This window comes from Myodes glareolus, chromosome 16, assembly GCF_982192425.1.
Source record: "Myodes glareolus chromosome 16, mMyoGla1.1, whole genome shotgun sequence".
NCBI lineage: Eukaryota > Metazoa > Chordata > Mammalia > Rodentia > Cricetidae > Myodes > Myodes glareolus.
The window spans coordinates 9,261,552-9,274,115 of record NC_142041.1 but is presented as its reverse complement, the minus strand read 5'-3'; positions in this window follow the sequence as shown (position 1 = coordinate 9,274,115).

The window sequence follows — 12,564 nt, the reverse complement described above, 5'->3', positions numbered from 1 at the left end:
CTGATCCACACTGTTGAAGCTAGTCAGGGAAAAAAAAATGGTTGAATTTGAAAACCCTGCCAACCTCAGGCAGAGTAACGTGAAAGACCCCGAAAGGAGCAATGCCTTCCACAATCTGACGGAAGGAGAAAGACCAGCTCACAGGCTCAGTATCTCAGGCGTGGATGTAAATATCTATGATCCCAGACAAGAACTGGGGTCATGACCCCAGACACACACAGGTTGTCTGCATCAGGACCAGTACTTCCCTTTGCTCTGACCCCATATTCAGTCACTTTAGGGAAGCTGCCAAGAGAAATCCCATGCTTTAATGATAAGCATCTCGGCCAGTGGAATTTTTAGCATTTCCATCTCAAACTAACTCACTGCGATTTCTCCATCAGTCTCAACACCGTGGCTGGGGGCATCTGCCATAAAGAACTGGGTTTACACTATGGATACTTAGTGTTTTACATGTTCAAAACCTCGGGCCTGAGGGCCTGATCTGGGACCACGGAGATCCTCCAGAGGGCAAACATCACCCTCTGTGCCGTGTGAGCATTGGCAGAGCCAGCCATCCTTGTTAAGACTCCGCTGTGACCACGTGCCATCTTATAAATTAAACAAATAGCAATATTGAGTGGCATGTGCCAACTCACTTCAAATGCCCCACATTCAAAGCATAAAATTAAGGAAGCTGGGAGGAACGGTTATCTCGGGCCAGTTTCGTGCTGCATGAAGGGACTTGGGGGTGTTTGAACTGCTACAAATACACTGGCTCACAGACTACCCTGCTCCAGAGAAGCTCAGATGTGGGAGCCTAGCAACGAAACCAGTTTTCTATGCAGCTCTGGCAGCTGTCCCTGCAGGTCCTGTGCGATACTGCTAAAATATCACCGTTTCTTAACAACTTAAAACCGTGTGCACCAAAACTCAGATGCCGTTCTGGTCATCATCTAAGACCCCACAGCAGGTGATGCCATTGGAAGAGTCAAAGGGAAAAAAAAACATATTATAACTGATGGGTCAAACTAAACCATATGAAAGATTCTGGTTTCTCTGAAATAACTTTCAAAATCAGAATTTCATAACAATTGGAAAGATGCTTGAAGTATACATGGCCACGAAGGAGCAACAGTACACTTCTTTAGAGAGTATTCAGAGCAGGCACTGGAGAGCTGGCTCCGTGGCTAAGAGCACTGGCTGCTCTTGAAGAAGACCCAGGTTTAATTCGCAGCACCCATCTGGCAGCTCACCATGGTCTGTAGTTCAACACCGAGTCGTCTGGCGTCCTCACACAGACACACATGCAGGCAAAACAGCAATGCACATAAAATAAAAATAAAAAGTCATATTGAAAAAAGAAAAAGAACATGTTCAGAGGCTGAGGAGATGGCTGGGTGGAGAGAGAGTTTTCTGTGCAAGCCCAAGGACCTGGGTTTGATCCTCAGCACTCAGGTATAAAGCCAGATGTAGTGGCACACACTGGGAATACCTGCGCTGGTGGGAACCTAGAGATCCCTGACTGCCACACATCAGGTCCCAGAGCAGTGGTGTGAATAGGTATGGCCCCCAGAGATCATGTGTTTAAATAGTTGGTCCACAGAGAGCGGCACTATGGGAGGCATGGCCTTGTTGAAGTAGGCGTGGCTTTTTTGGAGAAAGTGTGTCATCAAAGGATAGGCTTGTAGGTCTCAGAAGATCAAGGCAGTTCACTTCCTGCGGCCTGCGGATCAAGATGTAGAACTCTCAGCTCCTTCTCCAGCACCATGTCTGCCTGAGTGCCACCAAACTTCCTGCCATGGTGACAATGGACTAAACCTCTGAACGATCCATCAGCCCCAGTTAAATGCTTTCCATTATAAGAGTTTCCATGGTCATGTGTCTCTTCATAACAACAGAAGCCTCAACTAAGACAGAAATTGGTACCAGGGACTGGGTATTGCAATGACCGACCTGTCCTTGCTTTTGTTTGGAGGAAGGCGGACTTTGGGTTAGGAAAGCAGTGGGAGGTGTTAAGTGGGGTTTAATGGGCCATACTTGTAGGAACCTGAGAGACAGTGGAGCTGAGGGTGGTTTGAATTGTGGGGACCTGGCTCGAGAGGATTCAGGAAAGAAGAATTATAGTAGGCTGCCTAGGGACTGTTTTGTGATATTTTGGTAAAGCATGTGGTTGCTTTTTGCCCTTGTCTAAAGAGTCCGCCTGGGGCTAAATCACAGATTATTATTATTATTAGTGGTAGTGGTAGTAATTCTGTCAGTAGAGGAAACCTCAAAACTACTGGGTATGGACCATGTCATGTGGTTACCAGTGCTCACTCTTGGTTTTTTAATGTTTGTTTGTTTGTTGCTTTGTTTTCTTTTCTGTTTTGATTTTTTGTGACAGGGTTTCCCTGTAGCCTTGGAGCCTGTTCTGAAACTAGCTCTGGAGACCAGGCTGGCCTCGAACTCACAGAGATCTGCCTGCCCCTCCCTCCCAAGTGCTGGGATTAAAAGTGTACACCACTACTGCTCAGCTAGGGTTCACTCTTCTGCAGATTTATAATGAAAAGCAGCAAGCTGAACAAGGGAAAGTACCAAGAGTAGAGTTCAGAGAGGAAAGAGGCACCAGGACATGGGATGGAGCTCAATCCTGTGTTCAGGAAAGTAAACGGGTTAAAGAAAATGCTGATGTTTAATGGAAGAAAGGGAGTGATGACCTCCCAAAAAGACCCCAAACTAGCTAATCTCCTAATTTGTGAAAAGGAATCAAAGACAATCTTAAAGCCAGGTGTGGTGATGTAGGCCTTTAATCCCAGCGTGGTAGAGGCAGAGGCAGGTGGATCTCTGATTCTGAGGCTAACCCACTCTACAGATCAAGTTTCAGGACAGCCAAGCTGAAGCAGCGAAGAAACCGCCATCCACAGAACATCGGTGAAGATGGAATGGAATGGGAAGGCCGTGTTCCAACCCCAGCTAGCAGAAGAACTCGGCAGCTTGAGCCAAGCGGTTCTGTCAAGGACAGGAGAAAGTGGTTACAGAATATCACTCCACAGCTAAGTAAAGCTGCTGAGGCCAGGCCATGTGCCAGTGGTGTCCCTGCATGGAGGCCTGGAGAGACTGTTGTATAAAGCTGTGAAGGTGAAGCCCGTGTTGCCTTGGAGACCCCAAAATGTTGGAGATGCCAGAGTTGCGAGGTGCTTGGTGAGAAAAGCTGCTAACATGGAGTGGAACCAGCCTGAGAGAAAGGTGTGTGTTGCAGTCAACAAACCTGAAAGGAACTGGAGACTCAAAGATGCCTTTGACATCAGACGTGAAAAGGCAGATTTTGGAGTTTTTTTTAGCTGGTTTTCCATGTTGCTTTGGTCCAGCATTTCCTTGCTCTGCCCCCTTTTCCTCCCTTTTAAAATAGTAATGTGTATCCTGTGTCATTATATGTTGGAAGTATGTGATGTGTTTTTTCATTTGATTTTATGGGGGATTACAGTTAAGATTGCATGAATCTCAGAAGAGACTATGACTTTTAAATAAGTTTGAGACTGTTATAGACTGTGGGGACTTTTGAAGTTGGACTGAAGGCATTTCTGCATTGTGGTATGGCTATAAGCCTATAGGAGCCAGGGAGTGGAATATGGCACTTTAAATAAGAATGGCTTGTTGCAAGGAGAGGCTGCTTGTTTGTCCCGGCTGCCCAGCTAGCTTAGTCCTGAAATAATCACATAGAAACTGTATTAATTAAATCACTGCTTGGCCCATTAGCTCTAACATCTTATTGGCTAACTCTTACACATTAGTTTCACCCATTTCTATTAACCACCATCAGGTCATGGCCTACCAACAAAGTCTCAGCACATCTATCTCCTGCGGCAGGTCTATGGCATCTTCTCACTCCACCCTTCTTTCTCCCAGAATACAATTCTGTCTCCGCTGCCTACCTAAGTTCTGCCCTATCAACAAGCCCAAAGCAGTTTATTAACCAATGAAAGCAACACAAAGACAGAAGGACCTCCTACACCAGTGCCCCATAGACACATGTGTTATTTTTCTGTTAGCTTAGAAATTGCCCCGAATCTACGACTTTAACTACTATCTGCAGCCCTATGACTACACAACCAACACTCAGCCAGCCACTAAGACTGTGACCTAGAGGGACTTCCAGTCCCACAGCCACGTGGCCCCAGCTCTGCCATGGTGTGATATGTAACTTTTAACCAAGTCTCTATTGTTCTGTTTATCAATAAAGACTCAGGAGACAGCTATTGGGGTGAAAAATCTTCGAGATCAGAAAAGTCAAGAAGCAACCAACTGACCTTCTTTTTCGGTCAGAGATGCAGCAAGAGAGAGTCAGACTCTCTTCACACAACACTAGACAAAAAAAAAAGTGTGAAAATTTTAAGCCCCTCCCTGGTATTTCCTGTGTTTCTCTCTATCCATCTCCCTGAGTTCTCTATACTCTCTATGGCTAATTCTTGTCAACTGATTGCTGGCTCTACCCACTGATCCAAAATTAATTTTATTAACAGTTCCAGAGTTTCACAGTGTGGTCAAATACCCTGCAACATGTGTTTGAACACTTGGTCCAAAAGGAGTGGTACTGTTAGGAGGGGTGGCTTTGTTGAAGGAAATGTGTTATTAGGGGGTGGGCTTTGAGATCTCAGAAGCTCAAGCCAGTTCACTTCCTGCTGCCTGCAGATCCAGATGTAGAACTCTCAGCTCCTTCTCCAGCACCATGTCTGCATGCATGCCACCACACTTCCTGCCATGATGATAATGGGCTAAACCTCTGAACTATAAGCCAGCTCCAAATAAATGCTTTCCTTCATAGGAGTTGCTGTGGTCATGGTGTCTCTTCACAGGAATAGAAATCCTAAAACACCCAGTGAGAGGCCCTGTCTCAAAATACACAATGAAGGACACCTGAAGAATGGCATTTGAGTTTGACTTTTGACCTGTTCATCAGCCTGTGTGCACATACACACACTTACTTTTAAATGTTGATCATTTCCCTCAGTTACTGATATGTGGTTGGCACTTCTTTACTTGATCTTGACTAAAAGGCTGAGAACTGAAAAGGACCTTCTGTCATAATGCCAGGCAGCCACCACTACCAGTAAGTCACACAGCCCCAGGGGAAAGCCACCAACACTCTACAGTGATCAGCAGATGGAATGTATCAAATGCCCTCTTGGCTTATGATGATCATAACTGATGATGGCCTTATCAGAATGTAACCCACCATAAACGAAGGAGCATCCATGTTACTGATGGCCTTTCAATTATTTTCATTGTAATACACCTTAGTTGATATAATAAAGTTACACATTCTCTCTTTGATGTTTCTACATCTTTGCTTAGATATAACTTGTTCATATCAACAGCATATTCTCAAAAGTATCTGAGTGAGTTCAATGAACGTATGTTATGCCCCTCTGTGTACCAAGCAGCAAGTGTCCTGCCTTGGTATAGCTTACAAGTTATGACAACTGAGAGAATCATGTGACTGTGCCAGCCCCTCTTTGCATGTCACCCTCCCAGCCAGGCCACCAATGCCATTCCATCCTTTTATTTTCACTGCTACAGATTCGCCCTAAACACGCTTCACAGTCCGCTTCTATACAGTGCAGCCTAATAGGTATGAAGTGTGCCACTGTGTTGGATAGGCTGTGTTCTCAGTAGGCTTGAAAACACCTGGACTTGTTTTAACATCTCATTAAGATTTGATATCATCCCATCCTCATATGACTTTAGTGTCAACACAAAAAAGTGTGATATTTCAAATTAAATTTTGGTCTCAGTATTTTCAAACCTTTTCCCCCCAAATCACTACAAAATCTAAATTCTTTGATATTATGGAATCTATTTTTAAATAATATAATATTTTGGTTAATTTTTAGAAAATTTCATGTAAAGTATCTCACCATATTCATTCATGACTCCTTCCCCAACTCCTCCCAGACCCCCATACTTTGTATTCTTTTTTTTTTAGAAGAATATAATCACACCATCCTGAATGGCATTTCTACTCTTGCAAGTCTTCAATTATTTGGTCAGTGTTTCTTGCACACATAGCATTGTAGTGGTTTGAAATAAAATGGCTCCATAGGGAGTGGCACTATTGGAAGGTGTGGCCTTGTTGGAACAGGTATGGCCTTGATAAAGGAATTGTATCACTGTGGGGGTAGACTTTGAGGTCTCATCTATATAAAAGCCACACCACACCCAACGTGTCACTCTGGGGTGGGCCTTGAGGTCTCCTTTGCTCCAGCTATGCCCAGTGTGGTACACAGTTGATTCTGTCACCTGCAGATCAAAATGTAGAACTTGCTGCTCCTTCTCCACCACCATGTCTGCCTGCACACTGCCATGTTTCCCTACATGCTGATAACGAACTAAACCTCTGAACTCTAAGCCAATCCCAATTAAATACTTTCCTTTATAAGAGCTGCTGTGGTCATGGTCATGGTGTCTCCTTACACAATAGAAACCCTAAGACAATTATGTACACATACAAGCCTTGAGCACTCAAGGTGAGGAGATAGCTCCATCTCAAAATTTGTTCTGTCCAGAAAGAAGACTGATCAGAACAAGAACAGTAGTGAAATCATGCCCTTGCTGCTCTGGAACAAAGACCAGAACCCAGACAAAGGCTTCCGACTCATTCAGAAAAGACTGTCCTGATGAGAGCAATTTAAGGAAGAAAGCATTTAGAGGTGAGTTTCAGGGACAACAGACAATAAACAGACAGAGTGCAGAGTTCAGTAAAGAAGCCCTAAGAGGGGATGATGTAATTCAGGAACATGCAGGCTAGGTGTAATGAAGTGAGGTGAGTTGCATTCTGAAGATTCAAACCCTGCTGAATTCACTGAATACTGTCCATATAAGAAGGGAAGGCCATCCAAACCCAGAACATAACCAAACCCAAAACCACAAATGAGCACCTTCAAGGTTGTCTCCCATGACCTATCTGGCAAAACTATAGCAGAGAAAGGTACTGCAGGAACAGTGAGGGCTGGGAGATGTCTCTATGGGCTTGCTGTGCAGGCATGAGGGCCTAGTCCTCATCCCACAGAACACATGTTACAATGGAGGGGTTGTAGAGATAGTCCAGCACTTACAAGTACTGGCTGTTTTTCCAGAGGACTCAGGCATGATTCCTGGAACCCACGTGGCAGGTCACAACTGTCTGGAACTCCAGTTCTAGAGAATGTGATGCCCTGTTCTGGCCTCTTCAGATACTAATCATGAATGTGGTACATAAACATATATGCAGAGAAAATACCGATGCACATTAAAAAGTAATAATAATAATAAAAATATTACTTAATGGCCATGACAGTACATGCCTGTTTGTTGAGATATAAAATAGTTATACACTAGCCCAAAATGGTGTATAACACAGGTTACACTATTTGGGAGCAAATTCACAGAAAAAGGTAGAGATCCACAGTATTCTTCACGCACAGGGAACTAGAACAGAATCCAGCAGCCAAGGGACTCTGACATTTGTATCAATAGTACATGAGACAACACTAAAGTGGGATAGCATCCCAAAGGCCACTGATTGAAGGAGTTCCCACAGCATTTCCCCCCTTTTACCTAAATATGAGAGTTCCAAGTTCAATACAAAACTATATACAATAAGAACAAATACCAAGTATAAAAATCAGAATTACAATCAACATGAACAACATCAAGCAAGAAACATATGCTAAATGTTTTAATAGTTATCCTATCCTAAAGGGTCTAAGACTTATATTAGAAATGGCTTAACAAAGTCTTGAGAGCAAAGTAACTATGAATATTTAGTGACTTTACCAAAGACAGTGATAAAAAGATTTGAATCAATTAAAGAACTTGTCAAAACTGACAAGCAAGGAGAGGAAGCACAGGCAAAGGAGTTAGCATTGCCGGTACCTCTCAGAGTCAGAGATGACTTACAAAGAGTTTTAGCTACTTATCCTGTTATTGCCTCTGAGAAGTCAGCAAACACTCAATAACCAAATAGATACAAAGACTATAAATGAAAACCTATAAGTATAAAATACTTTAAAAAATTAAGCAAGTGGCAGTATTTTATGGCATGCATTCCTGATTTGTTAGGGCAATGGTAAAGACATGGAAATCAAGCAATAAGGTCACTCCACATGATTGGCTTCAATTAGTTTCAGTTGTGCTTGAAGATAGACCACAATTACAGTGAAAGTGATATTAGAGAGAGGAGGCTAAAGTCTTAGAACAGCAAGGACAAGTCAAAGGATTTGAGGCTTCCCAAGAAATGTATATTTTGACAGACTTCTATAAATGATCGAAGACCAAAGCTAAGAGTACAAATAAATAGCATTGTAATTCAAGGATTACTAGACACAGGTGTGGATGTGAATATTATCACTTCAGAATCTTGGCATCCAAATTGGCCTCTTCAGAAGGCAGATGTTCAATTCCTAGGAACTGGAACCCTCTCTCAAGTGAAACAAAGCATGAGATGGGTTGAATACATAGGACCAGAAGGACAGAGAGGAAGATTAAGACCATATGTAACTAATATTGTAGTAAGTCTATGGGGTCATGATCTACTACAACAATAGAATACCCAGATTAACATTCCTGCAGTCTCAGAAACAGACCATAAACCAACTCATGTTTCTGAGAAGGATATTATAAGTTACTATAAACAACAGTCACCAGCCAGTCAGATCATACAAAAACACAAAACAACTAGCAAACCTGCAGAGGTACCAATGGTCCTACCTTTAAAATGGTTGACTAAGGAACTAATATGGGTTAAACAATGGCCTTTAACAGCAGAGAGACTTCAGGCTTTAGAACATCTGGTCCACAAGCAACTAGACATTCACTGTATTGAAGAGTCAACCAGCCCTTAAAATTCTTCTGTATTTGTTGTTAAAAAGAAATCTAAAAAGTGGGGAATGATGACAGATCTAAGAGCTGTCAATAAGGTAATTCAACCAATGGGCCCTCTACAATCTGGAATTCCTCTGCCTTATTATTACCAAAAGGATGATCTCTTATACTTATTAATTTAAAAGATTGCTTCTTCACCATCCTTTACAAGAAAAAGACAGAGGGATGTCTTCTTCATCAACCACCCCCCTCAGGACCTAGGGAACTATGCGGAAGAGGAGGTGGAAGGATTTTAGAGCCAGGGAGGGTGAATGATACCAGAGAAACAGTGTCTTCATACACAACAGGCCTGACACACATGTGAACTCACAGTGGCTGTGTCAGCATGTATAAGGACCTGCATAGGCCCAACCCAGCATACATGAGCTCCCATCCCCAACCAAGAAGTTATCTCCAATTAACAACCACTCACAAAGAAAAACTTCTTCAAGGGAGCGTCACTGGATAGACCAACCACACTTAAGAGAAGGCCCTGTGCCCAGCAGTAGATGGCCAACAAGAAAGGAACTCAAAAGATATTTTTGAGGTTTTTTTTAAATATATTTTTATTTATTTTTTGTTTCATATTACTTTGTTTGGGCAATTTTTACCTTACCAGTCTTTAGCTTCTATATCATAGTTTTCAATTTTGTGTTTTTACAGACATCATGATTTCCTTTCTGTGTACTGATGGGTTGTGGGCATGCACACACATGCACATTTCTTGTGTTCTTTTTCCTTTCTCTTTTTTGCTCAGTTTGTTGATTTTGTTTTATTCTTGTTTGTCTATTTTATTTGCCTGTTTGTTTTAAGAGAGAAAGAAGAAAGGTGGGGCGGTAGGGATCTGGAGGAGGTTCTTGGGGGAGACAAGGGAGGGGAAACTGTGATCAGAATATATTGCACAAGAAAAACACTTTATTTTCAATATAAAAATGTGGTGTGTTAGCAATGCCAGGAAAGTAACAAACAGAAACAAAGACTAGAAACAGAGAAGCAAACCAAACACAGACTTCAGCCCATGCCCTCCCCAGCAATAGGGTGAGAGGCTCAAAACCTGACCCCAAGAGCTCAGCCAGACAAGGACTGGGCAGTCCTGCTCTCAGGACACACTCACCGCCCTCAGCAGCCTGAAGTTCAGTTGCAGGCTGCAGCCAGAAAGAGATTCCCTGTAAGATGGATCCACAGAGGAAAGAAATCCCATTTTGACACATGGCATAACTGACCTGGGTACCTTCTTGGAACAGAATCTATTGCTAACCCATTGAACTACCCCCAGTGGCCTGAGATAAGAGAACCCCCAAGACTCTGAAAAGCCCAGAGTGGCCATTAGATGACCAGGAGGGCCCAGACACTGATGGGTCAAAGAACTGGGAAGCAGCAGGTTGGCTCCAGCTGGGCAGTACATACGGAAGGATAGCCTCATCCTCAGTGGCCTCTGGCTTAATAGATCTAAGCAATTGCAAATTAGCCTGACGTTTGACAGCACTGAGTCTGAAGTCATAGGGTGGATTAAATTCTGGAGCGACTTACTGCTGACTTGCCACCCATTGCTGTGGGGCCTTGAAACGTTAGAGGCGCGCACACGATACCGTGACACCGCAGGGGCCTCTCTCTCCAGAAGTGACTAATAAACAAGAGGCCCCGAGAGCGCAAGGGCAGCCCGCACATCTGTGGGATCTCACTGCTGTGCTGGCTTCTCACACTGCCCGTGCACATTGGAGACAACGTCCAGCTGGAGCAGACACCACAGAAACTACGGTCTGGAGAGTCTTAGAAGGCTGAGAGACAGCCCATCCCACAGAAGGCAAAGCTAAGCAAAGTCAGCTGAGGCCCCAGATGCACACAGAACAGGAAAATGGCTGCTGTAGAGACGGCTCAGGCAGACACCAGAACTGGCTCTCACCTCACTCCACTCTGTTAGCAGTTGGGCTCTCCAGTCTGAAGTCCCTGGGAGCGCCTCATTTTTGCACAGAAGAAGCAGAAATTTTACTGTATTTTTGTCATCCTTTTATTTGTTATCCCCCTTCCTTCATTTATTTAATCTTGTTTTTTTTCCCATTTGGAGGCTGTATTTTATTTTTATTTTTTCTTTTCCTTAGTTTCTTTTTTGATCTTTTGCCTACAGAGTTATTTTATTCTTATGATATCCCTACATCTAGTACTTTTTTGGGGTATGTTTTGCTGACTTAATTTAAGATACTCTTATGTTTTATTTCTTATTCCCTCTGTTTTGGGGTATTCACCAGAGAAGACTGCTCGCACATGGCTTTAAGTCAGTAGAAAATCTTTATTAGTGGGCCTGTGACTACACTGGGTGTCCAGGGCCTCAGTGCCGGCCCTAGCCTTTCTTGGGGTAAGATTTTAGCACACAAACCATGTTCTGGGTTGACATACTTCTATTAACAAGAACACTTAGCCAGAAACAAACCACAGAAGCTGAAAAGTAAGGTTAGTATACTCAGACACTTTGCCAGAACTATGGACTTGGATAGATGAGGCCTTTGTTTTCTTTTCGGCAGGTGGTGCAGCCTACGTGCTGAGTTTTACAGCCCGAATGGTACTTCCGTCATGGAGTCAGGTGTGCTAAAGTCTAGGGCCTGGTGAAACTTCTTATATTTATCTAAGTCTGACTTTGACCTTTTTTAATATCAGGAAATCTTTGGCTTTTCCACCTCTATTTTTATTCTTTCTTTCCTTTTTCGTTTATTTAGCTTATTCACCACCGTGTTCCCGCTCCCTGATGTATTAGTTACTTGTCTCGTTCCTCTGACGAAAGCAGCTTACAGAATGACGTGTTCGTTTTGATGCCCCATGTGGAAATACAGTCTGTCATGATGGGGAAGGAGCAGGGCACACGCTTGAGGAAGCAGAACAGCTTCATCCATAGTCAGGGAGCAGAGACAGAGAAATGCTAATATCAGGTAGCTTTTTCCTTTCTATCCATACAGTACCCGCAGCCCACCGCCCGCTGCTGCCCACAGCTCTTTTCAACTAAGCTACTCTAGGTGCTTTATAACAGCCATGAGCCGTGGCTACTCTCTGGAGGATTCTAGAGCCTGTCAAGGTGACCATAAATATTAATCATCATACTTGTCTCCTTCTGTTATCTCAGTGGATTGTAATTTCCATGCTTACCCTAAGGGATTTCTAACTTTGTAGCACGTTTGGAATCTTTCAGCTTTTACCTATTTGTCCACCAATGATGTGTCAGTGAGACGTAACTGATCTTAAATCCACATCACAGTTAGCTTCGACTACCAATTTGACACAAACCTAGACATATTCGGGTAATCGCTTTTATCAGATGGGCCTGGGGCATTTTCTAATCGCTGGCAGAAGTGGGAGTGCCCAGTTTAGTCCACTGCGGGTGGTGCCAACCCTCAGCAGGTAGGCCTGAGGTCTATAAGAAGGAAGCTGAGCGTGCCAGAGGAAGTGAGCCAGGAAGAAGAGTTTCTCTGTGATTTCAGCTCAGAGCTCCTGCTTTGGCTTCCCTTGATGATGGTCTGTAAGCCAAGTAATTCATTGTGTGGAAAGTCTTAAGGTAAGAAATGACAGGGTCATCTCATTTAATCCAGAAAAGGTCTTGACAATGTTCAGCACCCCTCCATGGTAAAAACTTTGAATGAATTAGTCATGCAGGGAACATGCCTCAACACCAAATGGCTTTAACTTCTGTCCTGGTCCTTTTATTTCCCTCCCTCACCA